We start from the raw sequence: 22,056 nt of genomic DNA on the forward strand, positions 1-22,056 counted from the left end.
AATTTTCTTATTCAAGAGTACTACCTGATTAGAGAGCATGGTGACCGAATTGACGTTATAAACACCAGCTATTTTCATTGGCTTTGTCCTCATGACTTGCCACTAATAGTTATTAAGTGACATCTCTTCTATGAACTCATAAGCATCTTCAGGTGTTTTATTATTGATGGTTCCATCAGCAGCTGCGTCAACCGTTTGCCGAGTCGAAGGATTCAGGCCGTTATGGAATGTTTGAACCTAAAGCCAAAGTGGTAACCCATGGTGGGGGCACCTTCTCAAAAGGTCCTTGTATCTCTTCCATGCATCGTAGAGTGTTTCTAAATCCATCTGCACAAAAGAAGAGATATCATTACGTAATTTAGCCATTTTAGACGGTGGAAAATATTTTAGTAAAAATTTTTCGGTCATTTGTTCTCAAGTAGTAATTGACCCTCGTGGTAACGAGTTCAATCACAGTTTAGCTTTGTTCCTCAATAAAAAGGGAAATAACCGAAGACGTATGGCATCATCAGAAATGCCATTGATTTTAAATGTATCGTATAGTTCCAAAAAGTTTGCTAAGTGAGCGTTGGGATCTTTATCCTGCAAACCATCAAACTGAACAAACTGTTGTATCATTTGAATTGTGTTAGGTTTCAGTTCAAAAGTATTTGCAGCTACAGCAGGTCTAACTATGCTCGATTCAGTTCCTGTTAAAGAAGGTTTAGCATAATCATACATAGTGCGTGGAGCAGGATTTTGATTAGTCGCAATTGCAGGAGGTAGCTGATTGCCTTGGTTTTCAGCCATATCTTCGGTTGAGGGTTGAGTATCGTCCTCTTACTCGTTCTCTGTGTATCTTAAGCTTCGCCTTATTTCTCTTTGGTTTCTGTGAACTGTACAATCGAATTCTTCATCAAAAAATAGTCGCCCGGACGGGTTTCTTCTAGTCATAAACTATAAAAACCTGCCAGAAGAAAGAAAAGAAAATTAGTAAATTAGAATAAAATTAAAAATAAAATAAGATTGCATGAAAAATAAATGGCTAAAGTAATAAAAATTGAGTGCTCCTAATATTTTAGTTCCCCGGCAACGGCGCCAAAAACTTGATTGCGGGATTTCGTGATAGGTTTTAAATATTTATAATTAATCGTTCTTGAAACTAACTATTGTCGCGATGTAGGCAAGTGTACCTATCAAACAGTAGTATAGTTTCAGCAAGACCGGATTGTCGAACCCAAAGGAGCTAAAAGTACTAGTAATGACTATCTTTTTATTATCTAGCCTAAGAATAATGGGGTTTTTTTTTAACTAACTAATTATCTAAACTAAGAACTCACAGAGAATAGAATTGGGGAATTACTTTTGGGAAAATCGATTGAATTAAGACAATACCTAAGGAAAAATCCACCTAGACTATACTTGTTATTCTGGCTTCGAATCGGGCGATTTATTCATTTAACTTGTTCCATAGATATCCCTAAGTTATGTTATTATCCCTATTCAAGACTAATAACATCTAATCCCTAGATTGAATAATTGAGACCTTTCTCTAATTAACACCCTAGGGTTGCATTAACTCGATCTATGGATCCCCTTATTAGGTTTCACCCTAATCCAGCAAAATCTTGTCACCCTATGTCTAGGCACGCAATCAACTCCACTTAATTATGACAAATGTACTCTTAGATAGGGTTTATTCCTCCTTTGAATAAGAGCTTATCTTGAATCAGTATCCTGGGATATCAAAACAAGAATTAAGAACACATAATTAATAACAAGTTAAATATTTATCATACAATTCAGAAAATAATAACAAGATTCGTCTTAGGTTTCATTCCCCTTAGGTATTTAGGGAATTTAGTTCATAACTAAATAAGGAAACATCTCAAAATAATAAAGAATACAAAACATAAAGAAAACCCAAAACTTCTGATGGGGAATTGAGGAGAGATCTTCAGTCTTGATGATGAATCCGACTTCTGAGATGAATCAATCAGCTTCTTTGGAGTAATTCCTTACTCCTTATTCTGTGTGTCCCCTTTTCTCCTCTTCTAGGGTGTATTTATAGGCTTTGGAATGCCTATGAGCCCTCAAAAGTGGCCTTTTCCGAATTGGACTCAACTTGGGCTCGACAGGGACACGCCCGTATGCCACGCCCCTGTGCGATTATTTCAGGCCGTGTTTGAGCCTATTAGAATGGCACGGGCGTGTGTTCCACCTGTGTGAGTCGTGCTTCGATTCTGCCAGATTGACACTGCCGTATGGGCTGCCCGTGTGAGGAAGTCTAGGCTGTGTTGATTTTGTACTTTGGCCCATTTTCTCCGTTTTTGGCCCATTTCTCGCTCCTTTCGCTCTCGTATGCTTTCCTAAGTATAAAACATGAAATTAAAGCATTAGGAGCATTGAATTCACCAATTCTAATAGGAAATCATCCATAAAATGCGTTAAATATGGGGTAAAAATATGTATAAATTACAGTTTATCACAAGTCCCTATACATGGCACACTCAAAACATTTAAACTAGCTATACCAAAAGCTTCAGGTGATAGTGTGATCGATGCCTCCGACGTCCCTTGGTTCTCGATGCTAGCTTGGCAGCACTATAAGAAAATGAAAAAGAGAGGGAGTAAGCATAAAGCTTAGTAAGTTACATGTAAATAAGTAACAACATCAACCACACATCTTTAAACACATAGTACATTATAAATGAGCACAACATTCTTGATTGAACAATGGTAAATTTACTACTTATTTACACATCAAAAATATAAACCAAAGGTTACAAGATCGTCCCAAAATCATTCTCATTTATAGAACTTACTCAATTTCATCCTTACCATTAAAGCATCATAACTAAGCTTATATCTCATGAGTTTTGAGTAAGAACCTGTGCCATTCACAACAGGATTATATTCTTTCATAACTTTATTATAAGCTTAAAATAACCCGTGGAACCATTTGAAATACTAAAGGATATCCGATAAGCCTCACACAAAAAGTTAAGTTCTTGATGCCATGTCCCATACATGGTCTTACACTGGCTCACATGTCGAGGTTGATGCCATGTCCCAGACATTGTCTTACACTAGCTCTCATAACAATGTCGATGTCATATCCTAGACATGGTTTTACACTGCCTCACATGTCGAGGCCGATGCCATGTTCTAGACATAGTCTTACACTAGCTCTTGTCTCAATGCCAATGCCATGTCCTAGACATGGTCTTACACTAGCACACGTATCAACCAAATGTCTTGGCATGGATATCCAATCTATTCTTAAGGTTCAACCAAGAGTTTTTACTTCATCAATTCTCATCTTGCATATTCACGACAATAATCAAACACTTCATGCCATATTAAATGTCCAACACATAATACCAATAAAGTTGTATTACTTACGTACAACTTACCCTAGTATACAAAAAGTGGGCGACTAGTTGGATTTAGTCTCACTGATTTAACCATTGTATTAATCAATGCATTTCATAATTCATATTTTGCCAAAATAACCATTTTACCCTTAGACTTTTACAAAATTACGATTTTACCTCTAGGCTCGTAAATCAATTTTCATCAAATTTCCTATTAACAAAACCTACCAAACCTTTATTACACTTTTGGCAACTCCCAATTTCAATTATTTCACAGAATTACTACCTATTTTATAACCTTTACAAAAAGGTCCATTTTGGGTGTTTTTCATGAACACCACTTCACAAGAGTTATTTATTTCACAACTATAACTCATTTTCTTCCATAATGTTTCAGCTCATAACATAAATACTTTCATGGAAAAATCCTAAACTCTCAACCATATTGCAAAATAGTCCCTCCATTAGCTAAATTAAGCTACAAGGGTCCCAAAAGTATAAAAATTATCAAGAAAAGTCATCAAATTTACTTTCTTATGAGAGAACTTAATGTCTAAAAGTTTCAAGCTTCAAAAAACCCTTTCTTGCTAATATTTTTGGTGGAGAAGATGAATGGTAAAAAGATGAAGTCTTTTGTTTTATTTTATCTTATTTCTCGTCAAAATAAGTTACCAACTTCACCTAATTTTAACTTTTCTATTATTCTTTGTTTCTATAGCCCGCCACCCATATAAAATGGGTCTATTTTCTCTTTAAATACCCCTACTTATGATTCTCTAGTTATTTAACACCATTTGCTATTAAAACAAAACTTTTACTCTTTATGCGATTTAGTCCTTTTTCGAAATTAAGCTCACAATCGCTAAAATTAATTTATCAAAATTTTCATGAATCCATGTAAACATACTATAACCCATAAAATAATATAAAAATAATAAAAATAATTTCTCTGAACTCAGATTGGTGGTTTTGAAACCACTGTTCTGACTAGCCCCAAAATCAGGTTGTTATAGTTACAACATCGAGGAAGAAGAAAAAGACGATCACCCTTGGTACCACGATATAGTGCGATATGTGAAGAATCATGAATACCTTGATCAAGCAACCGAGAATGATAAAAGGACATTGAGAAGACTGGCCAATGACTATGTCTTAAATGGAGAGATCCTATACAAAGAAGAAAGGATCAGGTACTATTTAGATGTGTGGATGTTGTTGAGGCCAAGAAAATTTTGGAAGAAGTCCATGAGGGTGTTTTCAGAATGCATGCTAATAGTTTCATAATGGCCAGGAAAATCATGAGATTCAGATATTATTGGTTCACCATGGAAGGAGATTGTATTAGTTATGCCAAAAGATGTCATAAGCGCCAAATTTATGGAGATAATTCATGTGCCTCATTCACCTCTTCATGTTATGACTTCTCCATGGCCTTTCTCTATGTGGGGCATGGATGTCATTGGGCCGATCTCGCCAAAAGTTTCTAATGGGAATCATTTCATCTTTTTGGTCATCAACTACTTTACCAAGTGGTACTTTACCAAGTGGGTAGAAGCCGCTTCTTATGCCAATGTCACGAAGTTGGCTGTCAACAAATTCTTGAAGAAAGAGATCATATGTCGGTATGGAATGCAAAAAAGGATCATATCTGACAATGCATAGAATTTGAACAACAGCATGATATCGAAAGTTTGTAGTCAATTCAAGATCAAACACCACAACTCATCACCATATCATCCAAAAATGAATGGTTCAGTGGAGACAGCCAATAAGAATATTAAGAAGATCATGGAAAAAATGACAGTGACTTATAAAGATTGGTATAAGAAGTTACCATTTGCCGTCTATGCTTATCGAACATGTGTCAGAACCTCCACCAACGCCTTTCTCATTGGTTTATGGAATGGAGATGGTTTTGCCCATTGAAGTGGAGATTCCTTCTCTTTGATTTTTGTCAGAGTTAAAGTTAAATAAAGCAGACTGAATCCAATCTTGATATGATCAGTTGAACTTGATTAAAGGCAAGAGGTTGAAAGCTATCTGTCATGGTCAGATGTATCAAAAATGAATGATGCAAGCTTATGACAAAAAGGTTCACCCTAGATAATTCCATGAGGGGGACCTAGTATTGAAATAGATCCTTCCTATACAAAAGGACTTCAGAGGAAAATAGATGCCAAACTGGGAAATACCTTATGTGGTAAAGAAAACCTTTTCTAGAGGAGTGCTAATTTTGACCGAGATGGATGGCAAGAACCTACCTAATCCAATGAATTTGGATTCAATCAAGAAATACTTCATCTAAAATAAATGGAAAGGTTAAGGAGAAAACTCGCTAAAGAGCGCCTTGAGACCGAAGGGGTTTTGAGTTGAAAACTCAAGAAATGGCAGCTCAAATTTGGATTGAAGATTGAACATGTGATGGTCGGGTCTTCTCAAAAGGAGGAACATTTCACCTTGGGGCATCACCAAAGTACTTTGGATCTCCTAAACACATATCAGGCTCAAAAGGGTCTTCAAGAAGCTTGTGCAGAGAAGCTTATGCTGCGATATTTGGGGCACCTAATTTCATCTTACTCATTTTGTATTTTAGTCATGTTTTCTATTTTGATTAATCTATTCATTTCGAGCTTTGCTCCCAATAATTTTCAATCTTCATTGTTACAACCTTTTTCAAGCACTTTTACATTGAAATAACAATTAATGGGCTAACAATATTCAAGTAAAAGGATTTTTGTATATCGCTTTGAAAGGTTTTCTAAATAGTACAAGGACTGAAACAGGACCACTAGTTAGAATTAACCAAATCTAAGGGTTGGAAGCATCAGGGAATGAATAGTTTAAATTGTGATTACTTCTCCAGATTTCCTGTCAAAGATACCAGATTCGAACAAAAAGGCAGGGTAACATGTCAGGGATGGAACCTTGACAAACCACGAGCCATGTCAACTTAAGTACTAAAAAGGGCACCATTCTCAAAAGATGACATTCTTCATTCATGCAAATATCATTCATATACATCTAGTTAGGAGCATTTGATTCATTTTGATCATAACATCCTAATCTTTTGGCATATCAGTGAAACCACAAGTATTATACCTTTAAAATGGTAGTGGGTCGGATTGAAGTCACCATAGCAAATCTTATCTCCCTGAAGTTGCAGTGGAGCAGATTGAAGTTACCATGACAAACCTTATCTCCTTAAGGTTGCAGTGGAGAAGATTGAAGCTACAGACCTTATTTTCCTGAAGTTGCAGTGGAACAGATTAAAGCTACAAGTTGCAAATCTTATCTCCCTAAAGTTGCAGTGGAACAAATTAAAGCTACAAGTTACAAATCTTATCTCTCAGAAATTGCAGTGGAGCAGATTAAAGCTACAAATCTTATCTCGCTGAAGTTGTAGTGGAGCATATTAAAATGACAAATACTATATCTCTGAAGTTGCAGTGGGTCGAATTAAGTCTACCATAGCAAGTCTTATTTCCCTGAAGTTGTAGTAGAACAGACTAAAGCTATAAGTTACAAATCTTTCCTGCAGTGGAGCAAATTAAAGCTACAAGTTTTATCTCCCTGAAGTTGCAGTGAAGCAGATTAAAACTAAAATTCCTATACCCTTGAAGTTGCAGTGGGCTAGAATGAGGCTACTTGGAAAAGAAAAACACTAAAGAAGTCGAGATTCGGCAAGACCAGGCAAAATTGGCCCTTTTTAAAGTCTTTGCTCCATTCCCATTACACATCAATGAGCAAAGAGAGGCAGCTGTAATAGGCCAATTTAGCCTGGGTGCAAACAGAAACCAAACAAAAAATAAAAATAAAAGATATCAGTATCCATTACAACAGTCCATTTATAGAAAACACCAGGCCCAAATTTACAATTAAAAACGGCCCAAAATAAAAACCCTAATGGCCTAGTGGCCCAACAGTCTAAACTATTTTTAGAAAAAAAAAAAACCCTAACTTCAGGCATCGCACCTCATCCCTTTCGCATGCACGCCGCCCAAGGCCTAACATATCCCAGGCGCCACTGCACCAAAATGACAAAGGTAGGGGTCTCTCCTCGTTACTTGCAAAAAAGGAAAGAAAAAGGACAGGAACAAACAGTGGCAAGAACAATAGCAGAAACAACAAAAAAAGAGAAAATATATTGTACTCACTCGGCTATAAAATGCCTAAAAAACCAGATTGTAGAGGAGGATTTTTTTTTTTTTGAAATAGAAATCGGAAAGAACACAAAAGAAAGGCGATTCTCTCATTTTTTATCTTTTTATTTCGAAAATATATAATAAAATAAAAAGAAAAATTTTACCTTTTCCATCGTCGTCGTCCTCTCCCTCTATTTGAAAGGTCGTCGGATCCTAGGTGATTTACTAAAAGGTTGCGTCGGAGGAGGGCTGAGAACCGAAAGGTTCCTTTGGCCTTTTTTTGAATTTTGGTGGGGTTTTAGGGGTTTCCGGACCTAGATTTGGTGTCCCGTGGAACGAAAACAAAAAAGGGCTCTTTTTTGCAACTCCGGCCACTAGAGGTGGCGGCGACATCGCTGATGACCGGTGGCCATGGCAGAGTTGCGCCAACCCTATGGCCAGACGTGGGGGGCGTTGGAGAGAAAAAACTAAAGTGGTTTTTTTTTTAAACAGTTTAAAAATGATATTTTTTGAAGCATTTTTTACTTAAATAGGGAGCCAAAACTGTAACGCCCTCACGCCCGAGACCGTCGCCAGAGTCGAGCTTGAGGTGTTACTAAACTTAATTCATTAATTAAACAGCTCAAACAATTTATTTTTAAAATTTCTAGACAAGCTGGCCAACTGCATCACAGTCGCTTAAAAATTCATATCTCGAGTTTTGGAAATCGAAATTAAGATCTGTAAATTTTTCCTGAAACTAGATTTATATCTCTATCTACTAATTTTTTTCTAGAATTTTTGGTTGGGCCAATTAGTACAGTTTATTAGTTAAAGTCTCCCCTATTTCAGTGTTTTTCTACTCTGACCTCTGTTTACTACGAATCAATTTTCTCTCTGTTCAGAATTCAAAGAGCTATGCCGTTTATTTATCTTAAAAACAGACTCAATAAGGAATCTATACATGTAAATTATAACTCCTAATTATTTTTTCACAATTTTTAGTTAATTTCTCAAATAGGAATAGGGGATCTCGAAGTCATTCAGACTCTATCTCACAACAATTTAAATATCTCATAACATAAAATTCAATTGCATGTACCGTTTCCTCTATGTGAAGCTAGACTCATTGAGATTTAATCTCATATTTATTCAGCCCCTAACTCAATTTCCACAATTTATGGTGAATTTCCAAAGTTGCATCACTGCAGTAACCCAAAATTGCCAAGGCTAAATTTACTCAATCACAACTATTATTCACTAAATCCATACAATATCATTTCATCCATCATGGAAAAAACACATAATTATGCTTCATAGGCATAGATACATAATCTCAATGTCATCAAGTATCAAGACTTATTCCTCATCATGTCATTTTCATAGTATTCACCAATACTGTATACATCATATATCAAGGCATCACACATAAGTTTAGTGTACATACCTGTACAACTTGTAATTTAACTTAAGAACATACTCACCAATGGCTTGTCTCATTAGGACCATTTCGAATACTCCGTCAAATTACCCGTTGAACACTCGGAATATAATCGGATACACGGAATGCATGCACATAAGTGTCATGCCCACGGCTAGACAAACTCAATAGCCTGTGGAATATATGTGTAGCTAAGCTACCATGTAACCCACCCATAAGTGAACTCAGAATCAACTCAACGAGCTCAGGTGTTCGCATCCATAAGTGAACTCGGACTCAACTCAACGAGTTTGGATGCCTGGTTACATCTCACAAACTTGGACTCAATTCAACGAGTTTGGAACTCAAATATCCTAATCTATTCCCAAGGTTCAAACGGGATTCTTTGCAATTACACATTTCGATCGCCTTCTTCGGAATATAGAAACCGATACTTGCTAACATCTCATACTTATCAAGTTGTTCACATAATTTGCATATCAACAAATAATAATTTACAAAACATCATATTTCATGATAATAAGTATCATGTCATATAAATAACATTAAATCACTTAAAATAAAAATTATGTTACCTTATTTACACATGAACTTACCTCGATACAAAATTTTAACAATTGAGCCTATTCCTCGTAAACTTTGTTTTTCCTTCGATCACGACTTGAATCTCATTTCTCTTGATCTATAATGCCAAATTAATTTTATTTAATACATACATTCATCAAAACAGCCCTTAGTACTAACTTTGACAAAATTACCATTTTGCCCCTAAACTTTCACATATTTGCACTTTTTCCCCAAGGCTTATAAATTAAACCTCATTCTATTTTCTTATGTTTTATGACATGCTGATCATTTTTCCCTTCTATGGCCACATCAAATTCACACTCTAACATGTACTTATGAATATTAGGTATTTTTATCGATTAAGCCCTTTTACTCGTTTTTTCTTAAAACTGAGTAGCACAAGTTGTCTAACATAATTTAAAACTTCATATTCTATCATTAAACACCAGAATACACAAATTTCACCTATGGGTATTTTTCCAAATATGAATCCTAGGTTGACTTATTGTTAGCATAAGCTAAATCGAGCTACCGGGATTCCAAAAATGAAAGAACATTAAAAACGGGGCTTGGAATCACTTGCTATGGAGCTTGGAAGCTTGAAACAAACCCTAGCTATGGAGAACCCTTTAAATTTCGGCCTAATGAAGAAGATGGACAAAAATTGGCTTTTAATTTTGTTTTTAATTCATTTTAATAACTATATGACCAAAATGCCCTTAATTAAAAACTATGGTGTTTTATCTTCCTTTAGGTATTTTTGTTCAAACTAGTATAATGGTCTAGTTACTATCTAAGGACCTCCACTTTAAAAACCCATTACTCACAAGTACTTAATACCTTTGTGAACTAGAACACACATTTTGCAACTTTTGTAATTTAGTCCTAAATATCAAATTGGACCCTCTATCGATAAAATTTCTAAACGAAATTTTCACACAATCATGCAATCATGCCATAGACCTTAAAATGATAATAAAATAAATTTTTCTACCTCGGATTTGTGGTCACGAAACCACTATTTCGATTAGGCCCTAATTCGGGATATTACAAAAACGGCACTGCTTCAAGGTGCTCCGAAATGCTCCAAAACGACGTCGTTTTGTGGCTGACTCGATGACCCAACTCGAGTTCGCCTAGGATTCGCATGTTGTTGAGGGAGCGTCTAATTGCCGCTCCAGTCCTTCAACTTTTTAAACAATTTTGAAGGTAGTCCTATTTCTTTTTTTAATATATACTGATTAATATTAAGTTCATTTATTTTGGTCCTTCCAAGAAATGGTGCGCATAAGGAGACTGGGGATATTTCCCTTTTCAGTCCCTATCCTTTTTAGTGCGTTACATTTTAATCCTTATTAGTCTATTTATTTATTTTTACAATTTATGCCATTAATTTCATTCAAATTTTGATTTAGTCCTTTATTCATTTAACTTCAACCTTTTACAATTTTTTATTTTATTTATCTATTTATTACTTTTTTTCACATATTTGAAAATACGGTTATTTATATTTTTATTTGTACATTTTCCGCTCATTTATTATTGTTACTATTATTTTTATTTTATTTTTGCTATTTTATAATTTCTTTTATTGTTCTCACGTCATTTATATTTACATTCGTCATCAAGCATCTTTCATTTTTAATTATTTTTATTTTATTTTAAGTTACCCTATCTATTTTATTGTTATTATATTGTTATTATGATATGATTATTAATATTACTATTATTATAATTACATCATTGTTATTATAGTATTCCATTATTTATTTATTGTTTATCATTCTAATATTCTACTCATATAGCCATTTTACATTATTTCATTATCATTTTGTAACACCCCTCACCCGTATTCAACGCCAGAATAGGGTTACGGAGCATTACCAGACTTACAACACAATTAAACATACTTTTCTCATACATTCAATCATTTCTTACAATCATCATTCAATCTCAATCAACTTGTCCCTTATACGAGCCTATAAGGCCCTAAATAAGCTCTGGAAGTGGTTCGGGACTAAACTTATAACTCAGGAAATTTTTCAACACTTAAATTTTTTTTGCATAAAACAGGGGACACACGCCCGTGTGCCCTAAAAATGGCCACACATGCCCATGTGCCAGGCCGTGCCAAACCTGTAGGGCATACTGAATTATACCACACGGCCAAGTCACGCTCCCGTGTGTGAGGCCATGAGGAGCATACTGACTTCATTTCAATTTCCACACCAAGGGACACACGACCGTGTAACATGACCGTGTGTCATACATAGCTGAGACACACGCCCGTGTCTCTGCCCATGTGGACAAAAAAAGGCTATTTACCAAGCTAGTTTGCCACCCACAACTTCATGTACCTAAACAACCCAAATGGCACCAAAACATAGCATAATTGAACATATATTTTAGCCATAACCAAGACAAATTTCATACCATTTCCAACACTAATAACCAACATGCTTAAAACTTATGTTTTCTTAATCAAACATACCTAAACACATATACAAATCGACTAGCTAAACATTTACCAAACATACATTATTTTGTAGCAATTTACAAGCATGATACCAATTCCACAAACCTCATAATATAAGTCATTCACATATTCATCCGTGGACTCAAAATACTTTTACTTGAATTCAGAACATAAGCCATATATTTATATATACCAACATATGGTTCAAACATACCAAATCAAGCCAAGTCTCAAGGCTATATATATACAACCTAAAACCTAACCGTTCAGAATTCAGTTCTAATGACAAAATTCATCGACAAAATACATATCAATATGACCATAATCCTATACATGCCATATAACCAAACCATAAGCTCAAAAGTACCAAAGTGATGGTGGGATAGTGTGACGTAGTCTCTAATGATCCTCGAATCCGAGTAAGCTTTGAAATCACTATAAGACATGGAAGATAAACAAAGTAAGTTTTATAGCTTAGTAAGCTCGTATGATATAAACTTAACTGATCGCAGATACACCATTCATCAATTTAAACATATTAACATGGAATTCATGATTACTAACAAACCTTTCACATGCTTATTCATACGCTTATTGTAAACTTCATAACTTCTTCGATTTAAAGCTCATACTATGCATGTACATACCTGTACCAATCCATAACAAGCTCATACATATTCGAAATATCTTTGAATAATCAATATCTCGCACACTAAGTGCCATACATAGCTGAAGTTATCTCAAATCACATATTAAGTGCCATGTATAGTTGAAGCTATCTCGAACTCGTACACTAAGTGCTATAGATAGCCGAAGCTATCTTGATCTTGCACACTAAGTGCCATATATAGCCGAAGCTATCTCGATCTCACACACTAAGTGCCATATATAGCCGAAGCTATGTCGAATCGCACATTAAGTGTCACATAGTTGATTTGTCGTTGAACATGACTGTAGTCCCGTATATAAAATTTATGCAATATCAAAGCATTAAAAACATAATTATAACAGTGCTTATTACATACGAAGTTACCTCAGATATTAAAACGGCGAATTAAGTCGATTAGTCGATAACTTTCACTTTTCCCCAATCCTGATCCGAATTCCATTTTTCTTGATCTAAATATATTAAAAAATAACTCATTTAATCAAATATTTATTCAATTCAACCCAAACTATAAATTAGGGCTATTTTACACATTTGCCCCTAAACTTTCACATTTTTTCCAATTTAGTCCTTATTACATAAAATTGCAAATTCATGCAATTCAGTACAAACCCATGCTTAGCCTAATTTAATACATATTATTAGCAGTCCATATTTTCAATTTATTCACACTTTTTACCACTACATCTCACATTTTCTTAGTTTAATCCCTTTTTGACATTTTTGTCAAAAATCATTTTACAAAAACTATTAATCTAACATTAAACCTTCCAAATCTATCATAAATCATCAAATTACTCAAGCATTCAACAATGGAAACATGATAAATCTTTAACAGTTTTGAAATTTAAGGTACAGGCTAGTTAGAATACGAAGCAACGATCTCAAAAACGTAAAAATCATTAAAAACGAATTAAAATTGCATACCTAATCAAAGGACTTAGGGTTGTCAAAACTTAAACTCCCATGGCTGCCACTCTTTCTAAATTTTCGGTGAATGGAGATGATAATGAATCTTTAATTTAGTTTTGGTTTATTTATTTTAAGTTAAATTACCAAATTACAAATATAACCTTAATAAATAACCATTTAAAACATCCATTCTATGCCCATAAATTTCCCCATATAATTTTAATGGTCTAATTACAACATAAGGACCTTTAATTTAAGGTTCTATAGCTATTAGATACTTTTAGCTAACAGTACTTCACTTTTACACTTTTCGCGATTTAGTCCTTTTTATCAAATTGATCATTTAAACGATAAAATTTCTTAACAAAATTTTCACACCAACATAATATCAAACTATAAACATTAAAATAATAATAAAATAAATATTTTGACCTCACATTTGTGGTCCCGAAACCACTATTCCAATTTAACTAAAAAGGGCTATTGCAACTCTCCCCCTTAGGGATTTTCGTCCCTGAAAATCTTACTAGTGAATAGGTTAGGGTACAATTTTCTCATAGCTTTCCCGGGTTCCCATGTAGCCTCTTCGATACCATGATGATTCCACAAGACTTTTACTAAAGCTATGTGTTTATTTGTCAATTCTTTAATCTCTCGAGCTAGAATCCTGATCGGTTCTTCATTGTATGTCATATCGAGTTGAATTTCGATCTCTGACGTAGAATCATATGTGATGGATCCGATCTATATCGATGCAACATCGATACATGAAATACATTTTCAATCTTCTCTAGCTTAATTGGTAATGCTAGCCGATATGCCACTGGCCCTATTCGTTCAATAATCTCATACGGCCTGATGGAAGGCAGACTCAATTTACTTTTACGACCAAATCAAAGGATTTTCTTCCACGAAGATACTTTCAGAAACACTTTGTCACCAATCTAAAATTCAATATCTTTTCAGTTCAAATCCACGTAGGATTTTTAACGATCTGAAGCTGCTTTCAAGCAATCGCGAATTACTTTCACTTTTTCTTCCGTTTCTCGGATCAAATCAACCCTGTGAATCTTTTTCTCACTCAACTCGGTCCAATACAATGGAGTGCAGCATTTACGACCATATAATGCTTCATATAGAGCCATATTTATGTTAGATTGGAAACTGTTGTTATACGCGAATTCAACCAACGGTAAATATTTCTTCCAATTGCCTTCAAACTCTAAAACACAACATCGGATCATATCTTTGAGAATCTGAATTACACGCTCAGACTGTCCGTCAGTTTGCGGATGAAAACCTGTACTAAAATTCAACTTCGTACCCAGAGCTTCTTGTAATTTCTTTCAAAATCGTGATCTAAACCTCAGATCTCTATCCGAAATAATCGAAACTGGCACCCCATGCAATCTAACTATCTTAGCCATGTACTATTCAGGTAATCTATCAAGTGAAAAATCAGTACGTATTGGAATGAAATGTGTGAATTTTGTCAATCGATCTACGACAACCCAAATTGCATCTTTCTTCTTCGGAGATAGGGGTAATCCCGATATGAAATCCGTAGTTGCTCTATCCCATTTCCACTCGGGTATCATTACAGGTTGAAGCAAACCTAAAGGCACTTGATGCTTGGCTTTCACTTACTGACAAATCAAACATCTCGACACAAACTCTCAAATGTCTCGTTTCATACTTGACCACCAATATAGCTGTTTCAAATCATTATACATTTTAGTGCTTCCAGGATGTACAGATAAGCAACCACTATGTGCTTCATTTAAAATCTACTAAATAAGCTCGGGATTTTTCGGTACGTAAATTCTACCTCGAAACATCAAACAATTATCAGATCCAATTTCAAACTCTAAATCAGAAGTCAACTCACACTGAACACGTTTAACTTGCAATTCTTTATCACATTTTTGGGCTTTACTGATTTGTTGAAGAAATAACGGTCTCGCTTTCAACTCAGCTACAATTGAACCTTCATCAGATAAAGCTAACTGTATATTCATCGCATGCAAAGCGAATAATGACTTTCTACTCAAAGTATCAATAACTACATTCGCTTTCCCAGGATGATAATCAATTACTAACTCATAATCTTTTAGTAATTCAAGCAATCTCTGTTGTCGCAAATTCAAATCTTTCTGAGTCATAATATATTATAAGCTTTTATGATCAGTAAAGATGTGACATTTTCTCCGTGCAAATGATGTCGCCAAATTTTTAATGCGAAAACAATAGTAGCTAACTCTAAATTGTGCGTCGGATAATTCTTTTCATGTGGCTTCAGTTGTCTGGAGGCATAAGCTATAACTTTTCCCTCTTGCATCAATACATAACCCAAATAGTTCAATGATGCATCGCTGTAAACTACAAATTCTTTACCTGACTCAGATTGATCCAACACTGGTGCTTCAGTTAACAATGCTTTCAATTGATCGAAACTTTGTTGACATTTCTCGGACCATTCAAACTTTACATCTTTCTGTAGTAGTTTGGTCATCGGTGTAGCAATCATCGAGAACCCTTTTACAAAGTATCTATAATGACCAGCTAGTCCCAGAAAACTTCTAATCTCAGATACATTTCTAGGTGGTTTCCAGTCAATAGTTGCTGAAATCTTGCTTGGGTTAACTCGAATGACATCTGCTGAGACTATATGTCCCAAAAATCCAACTTCCCAAAGCCAGAACTCACATTTACTGATTTAGCATACAATTGTTTATCTCTCAAGGTTTGCAACACAATCCTCAAATACTCAATATGCTTAGACTCATCTCGTGAATAGATCAGAACATCATGAATGAACACCACAACAAATCTGTCTAAATACGGTCTAAAGATCCAATTCATCAAAGCCATAAAAATAGTAGGAGCATTAGTTAGTCTAAAAAGCATAACAAGGAATTCATAATGTCCATACCTCGTTCTGAATGCAGTCATAAGTACATCTGAGTCTTAAACTCACAATTGGTAATAACCCGATCTCAAATTTATTTTTTGAAAACACTATTGCACCTTTCAATTGTCAAACAAATCATCTATTCTTGGCAACAGATACTTATTCTTTATTGTAACTTTGTTAAGCAGACGATAATCACTACACATTCTCATTGACCTATCTTTCTTCTTCACGAATAATACAGGCGCACCCCAGGGTGAAAAACTCGGTTGTGGAAGACCTCTATCTGTTAACTCTTGCAACTGAGCTTTCATCTCTTTCAACTCTGTCGGAGCCATTTTGTACGGAGCTATAGATATTGGTGAAGTTCCCAATACTAACTCAATAGCAAACTCGACCACTCTGACTGGTGGCAAACCCGGTAATTCTTTTGGAAATACATCCAAAAACTCACAAACAATAGGTGCAAATTCAATCTTTGATTCAAACACCTTTGTATCCAGTACATATACAAGATATGCATCACAACCCTTTTTCATACGTTTCTGAGCTAACATAGACGATATCACTGTAGGTAATTCACTCGAATCATCAGACTTAATCCAAAGAATTTCACCGTTCTGACATTTCAATTCGATAATCTTTCGTCTACAATTCACAACTGCATAGTCAACCGGTCCATACCCAAAGTCACATCGAACTCATCAAATGGAAAAAGCATCAAATCAGCCAGAAAACAGTGACCCCGAGTCATTAAAGGACAGTTCTTGCATACTTTGTCAACTAAAACATACTTACCTAAGAGGTTCGATACTTTAATCACAAACTCAGTAGACTCGACAGGCAAACTCTTATTAGAGACAAAATTCATACATATATATGAGTCTGTTGATCCTAAATCAATTAAAGCAATCTCATTAGTATCGTAAAGAGAGAATGTACAGGTAATAACATCTAGTGATGATGCATCTTCACGAGTGCGAATAGTGTAAGCTCTAGCAGGTACTCTGGCCTTAGATCTCACTGTACCATGACTACCACTTGCATTTCCCGTATTTCTTGGCAGCCTCCCTCAAGTCGCTATATTGCTTGATCTTGCATTCTGAGATTTATCTTTTTCATTTAACTTAGGACAATCTCGGATAAAATGATCTCGCGAACCACAACTATAACAAGCTCTATTATTATTTTTCATCCAATAATCTCCAAAATGCCATCTTATACACTGTTAACACTAGGATTTAACATCTTTCACATTGCCAACACTCGATACTAATGTGGCTTGAGCCTTAGGGATGGTGTATTGCTTTCCACAATCTCTATTGGAATATCCCACTGAAGCTGTCGATTGGTTAAAGTAGTCTCTGAATTTCTTTGACGAGGATAGATAAGGTTTACTCATCGATCTCTTCCTCAAGTCTCTTGCCTCTGAATCAGCCTTTCTCTTTTTTCAGCTAAAGTCTTCGGCTTTGCAAGCTTGGTCAACTAACACAACAAATTCTTTTAAATCTAAAATCTTGACCAGAAGTTTAATATCTTCATTCAACCCATCAACAAACCGCTTGCACATTATTCTTCAGTAGAAACATACTCTCAAGCATACTTGCTTAATGTACGAATTCTCTTTCACATTTGGTTACAGTCATGCGGCCTTGTTTCAATTCTAAAAACTCTTCATGCTTTTGATCCAAAAATTATTGACTGATGTATTTTTTTCGAAACTTGGTCTGAAAGAATTCCCTTATGACTCTCTCCCTAGGCACCACCGATACTAATGTATTCCACCATTGATACGTAGTATCTTTCAAAAGGGATATAGCACACTTTAAACATTTAGGTGGCGTGCAAGAAAGCTCGTCAAACACTTGAATCGCATTTTCAAGCCAAAACTCAGCTCTCTCAAGATCATCATCAACATTAGCTCTGAACTCTTCAGCCCCGTGTTTGCAGATCTTGTCCACTGGAGGCTTATTCAATCTTAAAAGCTCGACTCATTAAGGAGCTACAATGACTGGCTAGGGATTAGAAAGGGGTGGAGCTTGTTGAGCAACCGAGTTCGTACAAATATATTAAGTGAATCACTCGTTTATCATTTGGAATAAGGCTTCTTTAGCCTCTCCTCCCTGACTGCCCTTTACGGGTCTAAAATCAGGCGGCGTTGTCCATTGAGTGGGAGCGGGCGCATTACTCTCAACCTCATCAGCTATAGCTCGATTGGGATCCATTTACTATATGAAAGCACATTTAAAAATGTCAGGAGTCATCACACTATCACAGTTTATATATGGCATGTATAGCTGAACTCTAGCACATGCAACGTTAGTCCTAGAATCAACTAAACTGTAGCTCTGATACCAATATATGTAACACCCCATCACCCGTATTCAACACCAGAATAGGGTTACGGAGCATTACCGGACTTACAACAAAATTAAACATACTTTTCTCATGCATTCAATCATTTCCTACAATTATAATTCAATCCCAAACAACTTGTCCCTTATACGAGCCTACAAGGTCCTAAACATGCCTTGGAAGTGGTTTGGGGCTAAACGATAACTTACGAAATTTTTCAACACTTACGAAATTTTTGCATAAAACAGGGGACACACGCTTGTGTGGTTAGCATGTGGCCCTAAAAATAGCCATACACGCCCGTGTGCCAGGCCATGTGCTAGGCCGTGCCAAATCTGTAAGGTATACTGGCTTATACCACACGGCCAAGTCACACGCCCGTGTGTAAAGCCATGTGAAGCATACTAACTTCATTTCAATTTCAACACCAGGGGACACACGGCCGTGTAACATGACCGTGTGTCACGCACAACTGAAACACACACCCGTGTCTCTACCCGTGTGGACAAAAAAATAGGCTATTTACCAAGCCAGTTTGCCACCCACAACTTCATGTACCTAAACAACCCAAATGGCACCACAACATAGCATAATTGAACATATATTTTAGCCATAACCAAGACAAATTTCATAGCATTTCCAGCACTAATAACCAACATGCTTATAACTTATGTTTTTCTTAATCAAACATACCTAAACACATAAACAAATCAGCTAGCTAAACATTTACCAGACATACATTATTTTGTACCAATTCACAAGCATGATACCAATTCCACAAACCTCATAATATAACTCATTCGCATATTCATAACATAAGCTATATATTTATATATACCAACATTTGGTTCAAAAATACCAAATCAAGCAAAGTCTCATGACTATATATATACAACCTAAAACATAACCATTCACAATTCATTTCTAATGACAAAATTCACCACCAAAATACATATCAATATAACCATAATCCTATACATGCCATATAACCAAACCATAAGCTCAAAAGTACCAAAATGATGGTTGGATAGTGTGACGTAGTCTCCGATGATCCCTGAATCCGAGTTAGCTTTGAAATCACTATAAGATATAGAAAGTAAACAAAGTAAGCTTTATAGCTTAGTAAGCTCGTATGATATAAACTTAACTGATCACAGATACACCATTCATCAATTTAAACATATTAACATGGAATTCGTGATTACTAACAAACCTTTCACATGCTTATTCATACACTTATATGTAAACTTCGTAACTTCTTTAATTTAAAGCTCATACTATGCATGTACATATTTTTACCAATCCATAACAAGCTCATACATATTTGGAATATCGTGGAATACTCAATATCTCGCACACTAAGTGCCATACATAGCCGAAGTTATCTCAAATCGCACATTAAGTGCCATGTATAGCCGAAGCTATCTCGATCTCACACACTAAGTGCTATATATACTCGAATCTATCTCAATCTCGCACACTAAGTGCCATATATAGCCGAAGCTATCTCGATCTTGCACACTAAGTGCCATATATATCTGAAGCTATGTCAAATTGCACACTAAGTGCCACATATAGTTGATTTGTCATCGAACATGACTGTAGTCCCGTATATACAATTTATGGAATATCAAAACATTAAAAACATAATTATAACATGCTTATTACATACGAACTTAACTCAGATATTAAAACAGCGAATCGAGTCGATTAGTCGATAACTTTCGTACATATTACTAGCAACCTAATTTAGTACAAACCCATGCTTAGCCTAATTTAATACATGTTACTAGCAGCCCTTATTTTTAATTTATTCACACTTTCAACCACTACATTTCACATTTTCTCAATTTAATCCCTTTTTGACATTTTTGTCAAAAATCACTTTACAAAAACTATTAACCTAACATTGACCTTCCAAATGTATCATAAATCATCAAATTACTCAAGCATTCAACAATGGCAACATGATAAATCTTTAACAGTTTTGAAATTTAAGGTACGAGCTAGCTAGAATACGAAGCAACGATCTTAAAAATGTAAAAATCAGTAAAAATGAATTAAAATTGCATACCTAATCAAAAGACTTAGGGTTGCCAAAACATAAACTCCCATGGCTACTATTCTTTCTAAATTTTTGATGAATGAAGATGATAATGACGCTTTAATTTAGTTTAGTTTTATTTATTTTAAGTTAAATTACCAAATTACAAATATAACCTTAATAAATAACCATTTAAAACATCCATTCTATGCCCATAAATGTCCACTTATACTTTTAATGGTCTAATTATGACATAAGGACCTTTAATTTAAGGTTGTATAGCTATTAGATACTTTTAGCTAATAGAACTCCACTTTTGTACTTTACGCGATTTAGTCCTTTTTATCAAATTGACCATTTAAACGATAAAAATTCTTAACGAAATTTTCACGCCAACATAAAATCACACTGTAAACATTAAAATAATAATAAAATAAATATTTTAACCCCAGATTTGTGGTCCCAAAACCACTGTTTTGATTTGACTAAAAATGGGATGTTACACATTATATCCTACACTATGTTTAAACATATTTGCCTGTTTCATACTATGCCCGAATAAGTTAAATGCACATGACTATAAATGTTACGTTTGCTTTTGTGCGATGCATAAAAAAAGGAAAAATATTTAAATCAAGGTAATGTTCATTATTTTCGGAATTAGAAGAGTTGTGTTTCTAACTTACGAAATATGGCTTCTTTCTGAAACCGAAATAGTCAAATATCTATTTCAAAAAAAAAACAAGTTTAAGTAACGAAAAAATGGTGTTTATTCTTGTCTTCGAGGATCTAAGGCATTGTGTCCTAACTTATGGGACATGATCATTTCTTCTCGATTAACCTAAAATAAGCCATTTTCGTGAAAATTAATTTAACCAAATAATGTCTTATTCCAAAAAGGTTTTATGGTTTAAATTTTCTTCAAATTTTCAATTCTCGATACTAAGACATCAAGTAATCTACTAGGTACCAATTTTGGGCGCCACGAGTGTGCTAATCCTTCCTCGTGCGTAATCGACTCCCAAACCTATTTCCTGGATTTTGTAAACCAAAAAGTATCATTTTAATAAGTCTATCGTTTTGTTAAAATGAGTTTTGAGGTGATCCAATCACACCTAAATAAAAAGGATTGGTGGCGACTCCCGTTTTCATTTTAAAATAAAAAGTCAATTTCCAAAAAAGGTTTCGACAGCTAGAATTCAAGTA

The 22,056-nt window shown here is 35.0% G+C and overlaps 1 non-coding gene across 1 annotated transcript; it reads left to right on the forward strand.

Annotated features, from left to right (window-relative positions):
* The first annotated feature begins 253 nt into the window (after positions 1-253).
* Positions 254-360, forward strand: LOC128290023 (small nucleolar RNA R71). Its single transcript, XR_008279663.1, has one exon. It is a non-coding gene; the product is annotated as a small nucleolar RNA R71 (small nucleolar RNA).
* The last annotated feature ends 21,696 nt before the right edge of the window (positions 361-22,056 follow it).

The sequence above is a fragment of the Gossypium arboreum genome, chromosome 2 (genome assembly GCF_025698485.1).
Source record: "Gossypium arboreum isolate Shixiya-1 chromosome 2, ASM2569848v2, whole genome shotgun sequence".
Classification (NCBI taxonomy): Eukaryota; Viridiplantae; Streptophyta; class Magnoliopsida; order Malvales; family Malvaceae; genus Gossypium; species Gossypium arboreum.